We start from the raw sequence: 18,866 nt of genomic DNA, 5'->3' as shown, positions 1-18,866 counted from the left end.
GGTGGAAAAAGCTGTTAGCTGCCCACCCAGCGCACTGGTCTTGAGACAAGTTGCTGTGGAGGACAGAAGCTTCCTGTTTTTGTGTAGTTTTGCAAAAAGCTGCATTAACAAGGCTCACGGTCAAGGTGAACACAAGGGGGCCACTTACACGTCACCAAAAGAGAGGACAAAAGATGGCGCAGCTTTGCGCAAAATGTGCACATGTTAATCACTATGTCTAGATGGACATTTAGAAATCACGATTAGGATTGAAATAGGAATTCAGTGCATCACACTGTAGTGAGGGAAGAGTGTGACCAGGTGATCACTGGTACGCCTGCTGCTTTTGGTGTCAAGATGCTCTCTCTTGATGGGCTCTCCCTTCGTAGGGTTTGCTGTTGTTGAACCAGACTTAAGAACATAAGAAGAGCCACGCTGGATCAGAACACAGGCCTATCGATAAAGACCATTGAGTCTTTATTTCAAGAAGCCTTCCTTAATTGACTAGCCACGGTTTTTATTGGTATTCTGTTTTTTAAAAAAACTTTTAATATGCTGCTTTATTCTTTATATGTTTTAATATGGTGTTTTATTCTATCTTTTATTGTTCACTGCTCGGGAATCTGTTGAGATATGGAGTGAAAGAAAAATGTTGTAAATCAATCAATAGTCCAACACTCTGTTCTGACAGTGGCCAGGCAACTCCCTGTGGGAAGCTCACAAGTAGGATATGAGCGCAACCGCCACTCCCAGCCCATGTTCCCCAGTGACTGGTTTACGGTGGCATACTGCCTCCGATATGAGATATATAGCCATCAGGACTATTAGCCACCGATAGCCTCATCCTCCAGGAATGTGTCCAATCCCCTTTTAAAGCCATCCAAGCTGGTGGCCATCACTACATCTTGTGGAAGTGAGTTCCGTAGATTAACTCTGCAATTTCCTTCCTTTTGTCTGTCCTGACTCTCCCACCAGTCAGCTTCATGGGAGGACCCCACTGGGTTCTAGTATTCTGAGAGAGAGGGAAAACCTGGATTGCACAGCCCCTTCAAATAGACTAGAGCACACCTTCAGAGAGAGGACTGTCCTCTGACAAGCCCTTCAAACAGAGGACCATTCTCTGTAAAGGAGAACGTGTGGCCATCCTATTTCTTCCTGATGGAAATGGGAGGCGCAGAGTCCCTGATCGAGGTCAGGATCACAGTGGGGCAATGGGTTAGAGTCCCCTCTCCTCTGCCATGGTCCCAACCCAGATCACCAGCCCCGTGCTTGCTATTTCCTGGGGTGTGGGGTGGAATTCACACAATAGCTAATTGCATATGTTGCGTCACATCTGCTTTGGCCCTTACAAAAATTTACTTCCCAGCCACCCAGAAGTTTCACAAAAGAAGCTAGGGATGTGTTCTAACACTCCATTTCTATCAAGGATTACTGTCTGAGCCCCCTCCGCCACCCATCCCAGTCCCAATTATACATTGTTGCCTTCCTTGCTGAAGGTGTTTGTTCTTTAGGTTATAGTTTTGCTAGAAAAACTCACAACTGTTCTGCAATCTGTTATCAACAGTTCAAAATGAGCATCAACACCATATAAAATAGCAGGTTTTGATGGCACCATTATGTTCATGTTTGCATTGGCATATGTGGGGCCACCCATGAAAAGGCCCTGCCTCTAGGTACCAGAGCTGATTGAAGATCTTCAAAGACTTGTTGTCTCATTTGACACTGAGTGTGTGATAGGTACGTCATATTAAAGAAATGGTGCACCTATCACACCCTCAGTCAATGCCAAATGAGACAACAAGGCTCTAATGACCTGTGATCAGCTCCACTATCTAGAGGCATGGTCTTTTCGCGGGTGGCCCATGGTTCAGAGCTCTCTGACAAAAGAAATACATATGGACCCAATCTTTGTTCATTTTTAAGCAGATCTTTGAAACATTTGTTTCCATCTGCATTTTATAAGATTGTTGTGAGCTGGGCTTTTAAACTGCTGCTGTTTTCATATTGGGATTGGATTGTTTTATTTGTATTTTTGAAAAAAGAATGTTGGGTTTTTCATTGTGGTTTGTAAGCTGCCTTGGGAGGGCTTTGCCCTGAAAGACACCTTATAAATAAATACATAAATAAATGCATGCATACATACATCTCTTAAAAAGTAATAATAAAGCAGCCATGGTGTGTGTGTGTGTGTGTGTGTGTGCGCGCGCGCATGCATGCACGCACTCGTGTGCTGGGGAGGTGTTAACCCTATCCCCCTTGCAAAACTCAAATTTTCCGCCACAGCAGGTGACAGGCAGCTTGCGTTCAGGACCAGCCCAAGACATTTTGCTACTTGAGGAGAAGGACAAGAGAGCGCCACCCCCAGTTCCAACCCTGTGTCTCGATTTTGGTGAACTCCACCTCTGAGAAACTGAGAATTTCTCCTTCCCCTGGGAAATGCAGTGAAATTGTCCCCCCAATATCTCTGCCCACAAATAGTGTGGAGAATTTTGAGAGGACATCTGCCCACAGCTTGAAACAAAACATCTTAGCTTTGGTTTAAAAAGAACGTAGATGGGAAAAGCCGTCTCCTTTGCATGGCCGTAGCACAATTCATAGATGTCAGCCAATAGCAGAGGAGGAGGCAGTGAGACAGGGACCCCTCTCTTCTTCATCCCTTACCTGAAGAAGCCAGGAGCAGCAAAGACAGAGCAGCGAAGAAAAGGTGAACGAATAACAAACTTCATGGCTCGGCTAAGACAGATGGATGCAGGAAGGACGAATGCAGTGTTCCCACCAGGCAGAAAGGGTCTCCAAGTGTTGTCAGGTGAGGGCTGGATCCTGTATTTAGAGGGTGTTTGGGAAATTGTGACACGGTGGGCAGTTGAAGAAAATAGTTTGGAAACCAAATGCCATTGGAAACATATTGCTAATCAGTTTGTCAGTCATAATGGTTTCTTTCCATGCAAGCTACATACCAGATCTATTTAAACACTTCTCTCTTTCTTACAAGTCCTCCCCTTTCTCACGTCTTCTTTTTTGGGTGGGGGAATATCTATATCTATCCATCCATCCATCTAAAAATGTAGATGTTATTTGTTAAAACTTCACATTTTAAAAACAAACAAACCATCTAGTGAGAATATACATTATAATGTAATAAATATAAAAACAAATTGTGTATTTTCTTAAAAATAAAAAAGATAAGCTCACAGTATATGTTACGGACCTAGGCTCAATCTACAGATAGCACTTATACCAATATCATACCGTTATCATAACTAGTGGTGCTCATTGGTGTCATGTGTACCAATACTTACGATAATGGTATGATAACGGTATAACCGCTATGCATAGATTTAGCCCTAAGAAGATAAAGTACAACGTACAAATTCATCTGGGAAGCAGAATTTGAAAGGCCAAAAAGAAATATCTACAATTGGCAGCTGGAGAATATGAGATCCCTTTTCATCACAGTCACTGAACTGATGCCATTAGCAAAACAAGAAAAAGGTGAACAAAAAAACCAACGTCCCCAAATGATGAGGATTCATTATTCCTTGGAGAGACAAATCCAAAATATTAACTTCTCCATGGCTGTCTTATCCCATGCTGAAAGAATACATCAAAATATTTTTTTTAAAAAAAAATTATGTTAGGGGATGTGTGGAGTAGAAGCAGGTCCATTGGGGAAAATATTTTTTTTGAAGTATTTTGAAAATATTTTTGTATTTGCTTCTAATGCTAGGGGTATATGCAAGGTGTTAGGACTTAAAAGACTGCCTCCAAGCATGTGCAGCTAACTTATTTAACCTCCCCAATAGGGGTGGGGAACTTCAGGCCCAGGGGTCAAATCTAGTCCTCCTGGGGTCCCAGACCAAACCTCCTGAGTTCCCAGGTGACCATGCCCCCTTCCCCTGTTCCAATCTGCTTTCCCCCAACCACTGATAGTTGGATAGTTTCCTGGCTTTTGTGCAGTTTAAAAGAGGATTTGACATGGGCTTCTCCTCCCCTCCAAGCCCCGCAATACACTCACAATGTACTGTGCGCTTCCCTTACAAACTCGCCGTGCCTTTTTTTTTTTTTTACCATTTTACTGAAATGCACAGCTGTGCAGTCCCATGAGTGTGGGGGTGAGACACTTCGTGGCTGTTTTGTATCTGAGGGGCTCTGCTATGTCTTTCCATCCCTTTTCAGGTAAAAAGTGAGTGTTTTATGCTCTTTCATTTCCACGCCATCTGTTTTGTCAGTTCCCCAGCCTGAGACTCTCACAATGGTTCACGCTCACAAGTGTGAGCGCTACGTACCTACCCATCGCTCCGAAATGGTGGCTGGAGTGATGTTGCTCCTTCCCCAAGACCGCCCCCCCAGCCCTTGGGTACTGAGTCCACAACAGTTGCAAAGATACGAGGCGGCAAAACTGTGCGAAAGTGTGATTAAACAGATGAAAACGCCTCTCTGTGCCTCTCTAACTGCGCAGCTGCGAAGGGATGGGGGAGTAAAGGGGCGTCACAGAGCAATGCAGGCACTACGCATGCCTACAACACGCCCACTGTAAAATGCGAAGTCAGTTAGAGGAAGGAACAGACAGCCCGCAATCTTGGGGAACCTGCAGCAAAGCCCTAAAATCGCGGTAAAACGACTCCTTGGAACTCTGCATTTTCCGAGTGAAAACCACGGATGGCTGCAAAGTCGCGACTATGTCATCTATCATGAGGGACCTCAACTCACACCCTCCCCAGAGTAAAAGCCTGATGTAGATGGCGCCCAAGTCAGGGCAGGGCTGGCCCAAGCCATTTTGCTGCCTGGGGCACAGCAGCAAATGGTGCCCCCCCACCGACCCAAGTCAAGGTGCATCATACCCAAAGCCACCCAAGTGATTTTGGCACATGAGGCAGAAAATCCCACAAACACCTCTCCCTTTTCCTGGCAGTAAAAAGACAACAGTAACAAAGTAAATAGCTACCAATTTTCTGCCCTTTTATTCTGCCCAAAATCTGCTGCCTGAGGTGGCCGCTTCACTCTGCCTAATGGTAGGGCCGGCCCTGGGTCAGGGAAAAGTGGGCATGGCCATCTGGAGAACCACAGAGGACTGGTTTGGGACCCCAGGCCTAGGATAGTGCACCCCCGACATTGGCCTTTGGTCTGACGATCCAGCAGGGCCCTTCTTAGGTTTTATGCTCGCACATAATTGGAAAATGCACAGCACCACCGATACGGAGAGTGGGATTGGAACACTGACAACTGCTGAGAGTAGTCAAAGTATGAGATATATGACAGCCACAGAGGAGGGTAGCCATGTGTCCTGTTTTACAAAGACTGGTCCTCTATTTGAGGACAGTCCTCTGTTTGAAGGGCTGAACACTCCAACCCCAGATTAAAGATAAAGAACCATAGGAAAGTGCCCTGAAAGTGCCCATTTACAGTTAGCAGTATTTGGACAACAGCAGACTCACCAGGCAACCTGTCCCCCTGATCCCAGTGTTCCCAGCTATGGTAAGATGTCTTGCATTCCTATTTAACTTCTACTAATTATGTCTGCCCCTTCATGGATCACTGCCTTGTTGCGGCAAAGGGGCTTGCGTAACTCAGTGAAGCCATAAGCTATGCCGTGCAGGGCCACCCAAGATGGACAGGTCATGGTGGAGAGTTCTGACAAAATGTGGTCCACTGGAGAAGGAAATAGCAACCCACTCCAGTATTCTTGCCAAGAAAACCCCATGGAACATATCACAAGGCTAAAACAGATGACGCCGGAAGATGAGCCCCTCAGGTCGGAAGGTGTCCAACTGGGGAAGAGCAGAGGGAATTTCCAAGTAGTGCCAGAAAGAGTGAAGCGGCTGGGCCAAAGCCGAAAGGACACTCAGCTGTGGATGTGTCTGGTGGTGAAAAGAAAGTCCGATGCTGTAAAGAACAATATTGTTTAGGAACCTGGAATGTAAGGTCAATGAATCAAGGTAAGCTGGAGGTGGTCAAACATGAGATGGCAAGACTGAACATCGACATCTAGGGAATCAGCGAACTAAAATGGACAAGCATGGGCGAATTTAATTCAGGTGACCATTATATCTACTATTGTGGGCAAGAATCCCTTAGAAGAAATGGAGTAGCACTCATAGTGAACAAAAGGGTGGGAAAAGCAGTACTGGGGTACAATCTCAAAAATGATAGAATGATCTCAGTACGAATCCAAGGCAAACCATTCAATGTCACAGTAATTCAAGTCTATGCCCCAACCACTGATGCCGAAGAAACTGAGGTTGATCGGTTCTATGAAGACCTACAACACCTTCTAGAACTAACACCAAAAAAAGATGTCCTCTTCATCATAGGGGATTGGAATGCCAAAGTAGGAAGTCAAGAAATCACTGGGATAACAGGCAGGCACGGCCTTGGTGTACAAAATGAAGCAGGACAAAGGCTAATAGAGTTTTGCCAAGAGAACACGCTGATCATAGCAAACCCTCTTTTCCAACAGCACAAGAGATGACTCTACACATGGACATCACCAGATGGTCAATATCAAAATCAGATTGATTATGTCCTCTGCAGCCAAAGATGGAGAAGCTCTATACAGTCAGTAAAAACAAGACCTGGAGCTGACTGTGGCTCAGATCATGAGCTGCTTCTTGCAAAATTTCGGCTTAAATTGAAGAATGTAGGGAAAACTACTAAACCATTCAGGTATGACCTAAATCATATCCCTTATGAATATACAGTGGAGGTGAGGAATAGATTTCAGGGATTAGACCTGATAGACAGAGTGCCTGAGGAACTATGGACGGAGGTCCGTAACATTGTTCAGGAGGCAGCAACTCAATCCATCCCAAAGAAAAAGAAATGCAAGAAAGCCAAGTGGCTGTCTGATGAGGCTTTACAAGTAGCTGAGGAAAGAAGGGAAGCAAAAAGCAAGGGAGAAAGGGGAAGATATATCCAACTGAATGCAGAGTTCCAGAGAATAGCAAGGAGAGACAAGAAGGCCTTCTTAAATGAACAATGCAAAGAAATCGAGGAAAACAATAGAATGGGAAAGACTAGAGATCTCTTCAAGAAAATTGGAGATCTCAAGGGAACGTTTTGTGCAAAGATGGGCATGATGAAGGACAAAGAAGGCAGGGACCTAACAGAAGCAGAAGAGATTAAGAAGAGGTGGCAAGAATACACAGAAGAACTATACAGGAAAGATCTGAATGCCCCTGATAGCCATGATAGTGCGGTCACTGAACTTGAGCCGGACATCCTAGAGAGTGAAGTCAAGTGGGCCTTAGGAAGCATTACTAACAACAAAGCTAGCGGAGTTGACAGTCTTCCAGCTGAGCTATTTAAAATCCTAAAAGATGATGCTGTTAAAGTGCTGCACTCAATATGCCAACAAATTTGAAACACTCAACAGTGGCCACAAGACTGGAAAAGGTCAGTTTACATTCCAATTCCAAAGAAGGGCAATGCCAAAGAGTGTTCAAACTACTGTACAATTGCGCTCATTTCACATGCCAGCAAGGTGATGCTCAAAATCCTACAAGCTAGGCTTCAGCAGTATGCGAACCGAGAACTACCGGAAGTACAAGGTGGGTTTCGAAGAGGCAGAGGAACTAGAGATCAAATTGCCAACTTTCGCTGGATCATGGAGAAAGCAACAGAATTCCAGAAAAACATCTATTTCTGCTTCATTGACTATGCTAAAGCCTTTGATTGTGTGGATCACAACAAACTGTGGCAAATTCTGAAAGAGATGGGGGTACCAGACCACCTTACCTGTCTCCTGAGAAACCTGTACGAGGGTCAAGAAGCAACAGTAAGAACCAGACATGGTTCCAAATTGGGAAAGGAGTACGACAAGGCTGCATATTGTCGCCCTGCTTATTTAACTTATATGCAGAGTACATCATGAGAAACGCCGGGTTGGATGACTCACAGGTCGGAATTAAGATTGCCAGGAGAATTATCAGCAACCTCAGATACGCAGATGATACCAACCTAATGGCAGAAAGCGAAGAGGATCTAAAGAGCCTCTTGTTGAGGGTGAAAGAGGAGAGTGCAAAAGCTGGGTTGAAACTCAACATTAACAAAACTAAGATCATGGCATCTGGCCCCATCACTTCCTGGCATATAGAAGGGGAAGAAATGGAAGCAGTGACAGATCTTATTTTCTTGGGCTCCAAGCTCACCACAGACGGTGACTGTAGCCATGAAATTAAAAGACGCTTGCTCCGTGGAAGGAAAGCTATGGCCAACCTAGACAGCATAGTAAAAGCAGAGACATCACCTTGCCGACAAAGGTCCGTCTAATCAAAGCTATGGTTTTCCCAGTAGTAACATATGGCTGTGAGAGCTGGACTATAAGGAAGGCTGAGCGCCAAAGAATTGATGCTTTCGAACTGTGGTGCTGGAGAAGACTCTTACAAGTCCCCTGGACTGCAAGGAGGTCAAATCAGTCCATCCTAAAGGAAATAAACCCTGAGTGCTCATTGGAACGACAAATACTGAAGCTGAAGCTGAAATATTTTGGCCACCTAATGCGAAGCAAAAACTCTCTGGAAAAGACCCTGATGCTGGGAAAGACTGAAGGCAAAAGGAGAAGGAGACGGCAGAGGATGAGATGGCTAGATAGCATCACTGATGCAATGAATATGGACTTGAGCATGCTCTGGGAGAGAGCGCAGGACAGGAAGGCCTGGCGTGCTATGGTCCATGGGGTCACGAAGAGTCAGACACGACTGAACGACTGAACAAATTATGTCTAAGGCTGAATCTACACATAGCAGTTATAACCGATATCCTAACTATTGGTACACATGACACCAATGGGCACCAATAGTTATGATAACGGTATGATAACAGTATAACTGCTATGTGTAGATTCAGCCTAAATCTGAATCTATCCATATAAATTAACACATGCAGATTTTATGCAAACCGCTGTCCTCTTTTTTGTCCTCTTTTTGTGTGCATATTTCCAGGGGGAGGGGCATGTGCAAGTGGCCACCCTACCACAGAGGCACCAGATCTGATTTAACCATGCAATGCTTCAACAGAGGAATCAAAGAATTCCCGGGATGCCTCCCCATTGTGTTGTCACTGCAGCTCCTCTGAATCCAATGGGCCGGGTTTGGTTCTGTGTTTAATTAATAACAAGTGGGATGATAATCATCCTAAGGATGCAATCCTATGGCCGCTAGGCGGGGGCTAGACGGCCATAGGATAGGTCAGTTCCCGGGAACTGAACTCAGAGCCCGCACTCTGAGGTCGGTTCTCTGAGAACTGACCTCCTCCCCCTCCCGCGCCACCTCGTAGGCAATGAAGATTGGTCCTACACTCCATGCTCAGAAGATGAGCGCGGAGCAGCGAAAACTGGGCATTCCGGGGGTGGGGGGGGGGAAATGCCTTTCCGACACGTCCTATGTGTCATCCGGCGTCTGCCTCCCTCACTCTGACTTCCCATGGCTACACAGCCGAAATCGGCTGTCTAACTGGGAATGCAGGGCAGCTGATGTGCGGAGGGGACGATCCCCTCCGTGCTGCTCCTGCCCTGAATTGGATAGGTGGTTGCCCCCGAGTTCGGAGGCAGCCACCTATCCTGATAGGATTGCGCCCTAAGAGTCTTACAGCACCTGAAAGGCCAACCAATTTACGGTGGCATATGTCTCCGTGGACCAAAGGCCATTGTATTAGTTTTGTTTCCAACAGACCCAGTCTTTAAGCTGGGGTGTAGTTCTTGCATTTTCCTTTCTTTCTTTGCTGCCGTCCGCCGACCAATGCCAAACCAGGCCTTGTGGGTGCACGTTTTTGTGCTCTTCCAGTGTGTGGTCAGAGGTGTGCCTCCCTTTCCACCTGTTGCTGATCATACATCTATGCCTTTGTATTAGGGTCGCGAGATATATTCAATGGACTGTGTGAAGCAGCCACAGCCACATGTTAGTCTACCAGGGAAAAGAACACAATTTTTGTAACACACACACTGCAAAGTCCCAATGAATTTTGGAGCAGTTGGGCCAAATGAGATATTTACAAGGGGATCCATCCTGAACTCCCCCCTCCATAAGCCAAGCGATAGGGAGGAGTGGTGGGCTGGACCCCCAGACTAACAGCTTGCCCTGCACTCCCCCACATTGCTGGACCCCTATGACTACCTGAAAGGTACTTTTCACCCCCCTGAAATGTACTTTTTCTGTCTCCTCCCTAATATCTTTTTCTGCTTCCACTGCTCCTTGGCTATCCGCTTTGTGACAGAGCCAGGCCAGAAGATTAGACAAGCTACTTGATGCAGCAACCAGAGTCCAGGTCAGATATCTTTGGTAGCATTCCAGAGTGGTTGAGCCACATGGGGAGAGAAAACCCAGTCCCTGGGGCCTTGCTCAGAAACCTCAAACACTTCCCAACCAAATTAGAAGAAAAGCCAATATTTATTCATCAAAACATTGGCACAAAAACAGAAGAGAAACAGAATATACATCAATAAGAAAACCAACACCAGCTTTTACTCTAGAGATCCTGCTTGAATCCTCCTCTTATTCCCTCAGGCCAGTCTCCAAGGGATGCCCCTCAATCCTCCACCTCCTTAGTCAGGAGGGGAGCCCGAATCCAGAATATCTATCCGTCCAGCTAACCATGCTTGAAAGGAGCAAAACCTCTACAGCCATTTATCCAGAATAGCCAAAGGAGGAGGGCAAACGAGGGATACACCTGCTCCTAATTAGCCTGGAGCAATAAAGGGAATCCTTTAAAAGGAATAAAGGGGGCAACTGTTAAATAACAGGAGACATTCTTGGTCAGTTCCAGCAAGCTGATAATCTTTAAAGGAGACTTGTCAAAGAAATCAAGCCAAGGGAAACAGTCCTGTGTTACACCTCCTCCTTCTCCTCTCTCCTATACACCCTCCACCCCTCTACCTGGCCAGGGTGGAGGGTGGCCTCATTCTTCAGGGGCCTCATTCTGCAAAGCCCTGTGCCTTTTGTCTGTGCTGGAGGGCCATTGTCACCCCACCACTTTACACAGACCTGTTGGTTAAGGTTTGTGGGAGAACGCCAAGCAAGTGCGGGAGCGGAGGGAACAGGATCTGCTATCTGCTGCCAAAACCCAACTGTGGCCACAGCACAATCTTGTCAGATTCACAGGGGTCCTTCCTTTTCATGTCAGTGCTCCTGAAACGCCTCTCAAGATCAGGCCCGGTCAACAGCCGCAGTTGAGCTGAAACAGGAAGCGGTGGATAATTTTAGCGCTGTCTGCCTGTTTTTGTAGTTCGTAACAAGCAGCAAAGACCGGAGACTTGGGGCTTGTTTACACAGAGTGCAAGTTGGGGTGGGTGAGAACTGCTGGCTCAAGTGTAAGAAGGATGCAGAAACTGCATCCACCTAACCCAGTGCTCTGTCTCCCACTGAGGACAGTCACATGCCTCCGGGCAGCTCATGAGCGGTGCATCACGCGCTTCTGAGATATGAGCCAGGAAGTTTGAAGGTTGGGGTTGCGGGAAGGTGCTGCTGCATGGGAAAGGTCAAATGAAAAATTGTTGGACTGTGGCCCAGTCGTATTTTGCCATATTGTAAATATGCGGACGACTAGAGAAGGTAAACAGGGGACTCCCCCTGACTCTGAAAGATTCAAAAGATGGTGTCACATGGCAACCAAGAGTGAGAGCTGAGATGTCCCCAATTCAAATCTTTCTTTAAACCATGACGTTACTGTTTCCTCTTCCCTCTTCCCTCCCTGTCCCTTTTTTCCTTGTGTGCTGTATCTTCTTTAGACAGTAAGCCTGTGGCCAGGGACCGTCTTGTTTACTAATTGATTGTAAGCTGCCCTGGGAGCCTTTTTGGGCTGAGGAGCAGTAAAACAATCCCCACAGCCTCATCCCCAAACCTGTGCTACAGAGGTGTAAGAATCCTGCTATGATGTAATCTGAAGCCCTTTGAGCTCTTTAAAGAGCTATGTCAGCCTCTCCCAGTCCAGCACCTTCCAGATGTGTTGGACTACGACTCCCACCATCCATTTGGGATGATGGGAGTTGTAGTCCAATGCATCTGGGTGCGCCAGGCTGCGCTATATGGGTGATGGTGATAATTAACCATACTGGACACTCATTTTCACAGCTCATTACATATTCATCTCATCCTTCCTCAGCTACAACTTTATCCTCACAAAAGCCTTGCGAAGTAGGCTAGGCTGAGAGTGAGCAACTGGCCCAAGGTCCCCCAGGGAGCTCCAAAACTGGCACAGGATTTGAACCTGGGTCTCCGCAGTCCTAGTCTGACAGGTTAACCAGTACACCACCCTGACAATAAATACACAGCCTCCACAAACTCCCCTTCTCACCTTCTGCTTCCCTATAACAACCCAAACAGATGCATGCAATTATGCCAGTAATTAAATAATTATGCACATGCATGCAATCATGCAAAATAATTATGCAAATAATTAAACAATTATGCACATGCATGCAATTATGGTTTAAATAACAGCAAGGTCTCACAATGCAGATACGAGTTATACCGGTTCATCTAGCGGCTGGATGCAGAGTGTCTGTGGGCTAGATTAGAACCGCCGGCCAGAAGTTCTGTATCCCTGATCTGGCCAAATTTTTGTTTTTTTCCTCTGCCAGGCAGGGCCCCTTCACACACTCTGGCAAAGGTCTTTCCCAGCCCTGCTACCTGAGAATCCTGTTTGGAATTGGAGGTGCTGAGGACAGAGCCTGGGGTCTCCTGTATGCAAAGCATGTGATCCAATGCTGAGCTATGGACCATCCATGAAGCAAGAAAGCTTGGGTGCCAATCAGGCTTAGCATCTGGGGTCGGCACCCTTGGGCATTTGCTGAGGCCCTGAGCCCTCCAAAGAGACCATCAGTTCACCTCCCCATCTTCCCTTCTCCCCTCTTCCCTGACACTTTAGAGCAAAAAAAATCCCAGCTTCAACTATAGCCTGATGGGATCTGAGCTAGTGAGTGACCAGGAAAGAGATCTAGGGGCTTTCGTGAACAGCTCAACAAAGATGTCAGCCCAGTGTGCGGCTGCTGTAAAAAGGGCAAACTCCATGTTACGCATAATTAGAAAAGGAATTTAGAATGAAACTGCCAATATCACACTGCCCCTATGCAAATCTATGGAGAGGCCACACTTGGATTACCATGTACAGTTTTGATCACCATGCCTAAAAAAAAGATATTGTAGAGCTGGAAAAAGTGCAGAAAAGGACAACTGAAATGATCAAGGGGCTGGAGCATCTCTCAAATAAGGTTACAACAGCAGGGATTGTTTAGCTTGGAAAAAAGGAGGATCAGGGGAGACATGATGGAGGTGTACAAAATTAGGCCTGGTGTGGAGAATGTGGCGAGGGAGACATTTTCTCCCACTCTCAAAATACTAGAACCCAGGGTCATCCTTGAAGGTGACTGGTGGGAGATTCAGGACAGATACAAGGAAGGGCTTGCTTATTTATTTATTTATTTATTTATTTATTTCATTTCTATACCGCCCAATAGCCGAAGCTCTGTAGGCGGTTCACAAAAATTAAATCCAAGCAACACACAATAAAACAATTTAAAATATACAGAACATTAAAACCACAATATAACGATACAACCACAATAAAACCTAGCAGCAGTGCAGGAGTTTAAAATACAGATTTAAAACAGCAAAGATAAAAATTTAGAAAGCTAAAATGCTAAAATGCCTGGGAAAATAAAAAGGTCTTCACCTGGCGCCGAAAGGAATACAATGTAGGCGCCAGGCGAACCTCACTAGGGAGCTCATTTCAGAGCCGGGGCGCCACAGCAGAAAAAGCCCTCCTCCTAGTAGCCACCCGCCTCACTTCCTTTGGCAGGGGCTCACGAAGAAGGGCCGCTGATGATGATCTTAAGGCCCAGGCAGGCACATATGGGAGGAGGCGATCCTTCAGGTAATCTGGCCCCAAGCTGTTAAGGGCTTTGAATGTTAACACCAGCACTTTGAATCGGGCCCGGAAATGGACTGGCAGCCAGTGCAGCTGGAAAAGTACTGGTGTAATATGAGCTCACAGGCCAGTGCCTGTTAACAATCTTGCTGCCCTATTTTGGACCAGCTGAAGTTTCCGGACCGTTTTCAAAGGCAGCCCCACGTATAACGCATTGCAGTAATCCAGACGAGAAGTTATCAGAGCATGGATAACTGTAGCTAGGCTATCTCTGTCCAGATAAGGGCGTAGTTGGTATACCAGCCTAAGCTGATAAAAAGTGCTCCGTGCCACTGAGTTCACCTGTGCCTCAAGTGACAGTTCTGGATCCAAGAGCACCCCCAAACTACGAACCTGATCCTTTAGGGGGAGTGCAACCCCCTCCAGAACAGGTTGAATATCACCTAGCCAGGCAGACGAACCACCCACTAACAGTACCTCCGTCTTGTCTGGATTGAGTTTCAGTTTACTGGCCCTCATCCAGTCCATTACCGTGCCCAGGCACTGGTTCAGAACAGCCACTGCCTCACCTGGTTTTGATGTAAAAGCGAGGTAGAGCTGGGTGTCATCTGCATATTGATGGCACCTCAGCCCACACCTCCGGATAACCTCCCCCAGCGGTTTCATGTAGATGTTAAACAGCATGGGGGATAAAATAGAGCCCTGTGGAACCCCATGGCACAATTGTCATGGCACAGAGCAGTAATCCCCCAGCACCACCTTCTGGAATCGGCCATCCAAGTAGGAGCAGAACCACTGTAGTGCAGTGCCTCCTACTCCCAACCCAGACAACCTATCCAGAAGGATACCATGGTCGATGGTATCGAAAGCCGCTGAGAGGTCCAGGAGAATCAACAGGGTCACACTCCCCCTGTCCCTCTCCCGGCAGAGGTCATCCCACAGGGCGACCAAGGCAGTTTCCGTTCCAAAACCAGGCCTGAAGCCCGATTGAAATGGATCTAGATAATCCGTTTCATTCAAGAGTGCCTGGAGCTGTCCTACAACCACCCGCTCAAGCACCTTGCCCAGGAAGGGGATGTTGGCCACTGGCCTATAATTGTTAGCATCCTCTGGGTCCAGGTTAGGCTTTTTCAGGAGTGGTCTAATTACTGCCTCTTTTAAAGCGGCAGGCACCACTCCCTCTCTCAAGGAGGAATTTACAACCTCCTGGACCCAGCCGGACAACCCCTCCTTGTTTGATTTAATAAGCCATGAAGGGCAAGGGTCAAGCACACAAGTGGTCGATCGGACTTGGCCAAGCACTTTGTCCACATCCTCAGGCCTCAGTAACTGAAACTCATCCAATAAAACTGGACCAGACGGTGCTCTGAACGCCTCTACCAATGGAACTGCATTAATGGTGGTGTCCAATTCATGACTGATCTGAGCGACTTTATCCTCAAAGTGCCATGCAAACTCGTCACAGCGTGCTACTGAGGGTTCCACCATCTCTCTCCCTGGCCCAGAATGTAACAGGCCGTGAACCACTCGGAAAAGCTCCGCTGGACGACACTGAGAAGATGCAATGCTGGTGGAAAAGAACTGTCTCTTTGCCACCCTCACCGCCACAGAGTAGGCTCGATAGTGGCCGTGGGCTCTTACCTGTGTTCGGTCAGACTCAGCACGAGTTTTCCTCCACCTGCGTTCTAGCCGTCTCCCCTCTTGCTTCATTGCCCTCAGCTCAGGTGTATACCAAGGAGCTGGCCGGGCTCTGCTCAGAGGGAGAGGGCGCTTGGGCGCGATCGTGTCAACCGCCCGAGTCATCTCTGCATTCCACAGAGCGACCTGGGCTTCGACAGGAGCACCAGCCATACCAGCAGGAAAATCCCCCAGAGCCCTCTGGAATCCATCGGAATCCATTAATCTCCGGGGGCGGACCATTTTAATAGGTCCCCCACCCTTGCAGAGGGGAAAGGCCGCCAGGAGTCTAAACCTCAGCAGGAAGTGATCTGACCATGACAAAGGGACAGATGTTAATTCCTCCACTTTCAGATCACCATCCTCCTGCCCAGTCGAGAAAACCAGATCAAGCGTGTGTCCTTTTGTATGCGTTGGGCCCATGACATGTTGGGACAGCCCCATGGTTGTCATGGCGGCCATGAAGTCCTGAGCCACCCCGGATACAGCGGCCTTGGCATGGAAGTTGAGATCGCCCAGGACCATCATCCTAGGGGTCCTCAACACCAAGTCCGAGACCACCTCCGTCAGCTCAGGCAGGGAGTCTGATGGGCAGCGGGGTGGGCGGTACACCAGCAGAATCCCTAATCTGTCCCGGGTACCCAACACAAGGTACAAACACTCAAGAACTGTGCTCGAATGAGCAGGAAGCCTGGAGAGGGAGATTGAATTCCTATAGACCACGGCAACCCCCCGTCCCCGACCCTCAAGTCGGTGTTGGTGCTGCACCGAGTACCCAGGAAGGCACAGCTGGGAGAGAGTGACCCCTCCCAGTTCCCCCACTCAGGTCTCAGTAATACATGCCAGGTCAGCCCCCTCATCCACAATCAAATCATGGATGAGGGAGATTTTATTTTGGACCGACCTGGCATTCAGCAGCAGCACCACAAGTGACTGACAGTAAGAGTTTTATGCTAAAATAGGCTGGCTTTTTGGACCTGCCCCTTTTTGCCTTTGGCCCCACCCCCTGGCCCCCAAATGTGGCCCCTGAGGGCTTCTCTGAAACTGAATTTGGCCCCTGGGCTGAAAGACGTTAGACACCCTTGTCTCACCTTCTTGAAGCAGGTGACAGCAGCAGCAAAACCGCCAGTGTCACCAACAACTGCCACTGCGGTACCCACGGTTTTAATCCTCCCATTCCCACAATGCATCTGAGCATCGCTCTGGAACAGTGCTCCCAATGGTGCAGCCTATTCTATCCAGTCAGTGCTTCCCACTTGGTTTGGTGGCAGGCGAAGACCAGCCCTGAGAGAGGGGCAGCCTCCGGAAAAGCAAAAGCGATTCGTTCCTGCAGTGAGTATGAGAGGGTCTCTTCGTGGTCATTGTGTGGTGCTGGCACAGTGGGCAGAGCCCTATAACCAGCAGGGCAGCAATGACTACCCAGAGAGCAGCAAGAGATGGTGGCACCAGGGCAGCTGGAGCAAACGCTATTTTGTTCTTGGAGTAGTCATGATGGTGCTATGTTTTAAGTGAGCTTAAAATGCCAAACTGCACATGCACAGAGTGTTTTTTAATAGGGCTGTGCAGGGACCCCCCGATCTGACTCGGGCCCGATTTGACTCGGGCAGATTCGGGGGGCCCTGGACCCAACTCGGCCCTGAACCAGGATTTGGATACCAAACCTCGCTTCGGGTCCCCCCCTGACGCCCCCACGCAAACCCCCAGCTCCTTACCTGGGCTGCCGCCTCCGCTGCTGCCACTTCCACTGTTCTCTGCCGCTGCAACCTTCACCACTGCCGCTTTCGCTGCCTTCCTCTTCTCCGTCGCTGCCATGCCGCCTTCACTGCCACTGCCTTCTCATCACCGCTGCCTCCTCCGTCGCCACCCACCGCCAGCTTCCTGGAACTTCCTGGAGGTTGCCATTTTAAAAATGGCGACTCCCTGCAAAAAGAGTTGCCGTGCGTCCAGGCCTCAGGAGCCGCCGGTGGTGGCGGCAGTGTGGCAGCGGCGTAGAGAAGGTGGCGGCGAAGACAGCTCAGGTAAGGACCTGGAGGTGCCGGCACGGGTGGGCCAGGGCGACTGGGCTGGGGGTGCCGAAGCTCCGAAGTGCACCGAGTGCTTCAAAGAGCCCCTCACCCACTCTGGGTCGCTTCGCGCCCCCTCTGCTTCACCTCAGAAGGGGTCCAAAGTTGACCCGAGGCAGCCCGCTTCGACTCGGGGTTCGGGCCTCGGGCCAAAGCAGTGCACAGCCCTATTTTTTTAATCAGCGTCAGCCAATGGTACTTTTCTTGTTCTAAACTATCGGGAATGTAGAAGCACTTGGAAAGCACAGAGTAGTGATGGTTGGGCGAAGAAAAATGTTAGCTGTGTGCTTCATACACATGGCCATCTAAAGAGGCTTTTGGAAGGATGAGATCCTATGCGTGTTTAGACAGAAAAAATCCCACAACTCCCAGCATGCCCCAGTTGTAGGACGGCTTTCTGTCTAAACACGCATAGGATGGCACCCTAGGACCACTGAAGTCCAGGGTCTACGATTACCTAGCTGCACCACTGCCTACAACAGAAGAGGCTCCCCCGCCCAACAGTACAAATAGATTCTGTCATTGCATTTTCATTAAAATGGAATAGCAGAAATAAAATGGAATAAAATAACAGAACAGCAGAATTTCAACAGTTCCAGTGACAGCCCGCAATTGTTCAGTTGAATTGCTTCAATGGGCGGGTGGGGGGGATTTCCACTACACCACTGAACACAAGATGCCGTTTAAAAAAAAAGAAAGAAAGAAACCTCTACTCGACAAAGGCAGGTGAGACAGGTCACCAACACAGGTGAATTTTGCATAAAGATGTGGCAGTTCCAAAAGGGTTTGCTTCACACAAGAGAGACAGAGGATGTCTTCATGTTTCCCATTACTTGCTGTTGTTGTTCAGTCGTGTCCGACTCTTCGTGACCCCATGGACCATAGCACGCCAGGCCTTCCTGTCCTCCGCTCTCTCCCAGAGTGTGCTCAGGTTCATATTCATTGCATCGGTGATGCTATCTAGCCATCTCATCCTCTGCCGTCGCCTTCTCCTTTTGCCTTCAATCCTTCCCAGCATCAGGGTCTTTTCCAGTGACTTTTCTCTTCGCATTAGGTGGCCAAAATATTTGAGCTTTAGGCAAACTTTAATGGCTGGTTAGGCTGTCGCCAGGTACAGATTTCACCATAAGGATCCCGGCGGTTCTGTGGGAAATGAGAAATGAGGGAACAACAACTGATGTTGCAGGACAATGGGGGAAGGTACTAAAACGGTCTTGCAATTAAGCCTACAGAAGTTACTACCCCCCCCCCCAACACACACACAACGCATGAGCCTGAAAGGGAATTTCA

The sequence above is a fragment of the Heloderma suspectum genome, chromosome 1 (assembly GCF_057233095.1).
Source record: "Heloderma suspectum isolate Gila_16-S chromosome 1, 16-S_ref, whole genome shotgun sequence".
NCBI classification, from domain to species: Eukaryota; Metazoa; Chordata; class Lepidosauria; order Squamata; family Helodermatidae; genus Heloderma; species Heloderma suspectum.
This window is presented reverse-complemented; position numbering follows the sequence as displayed.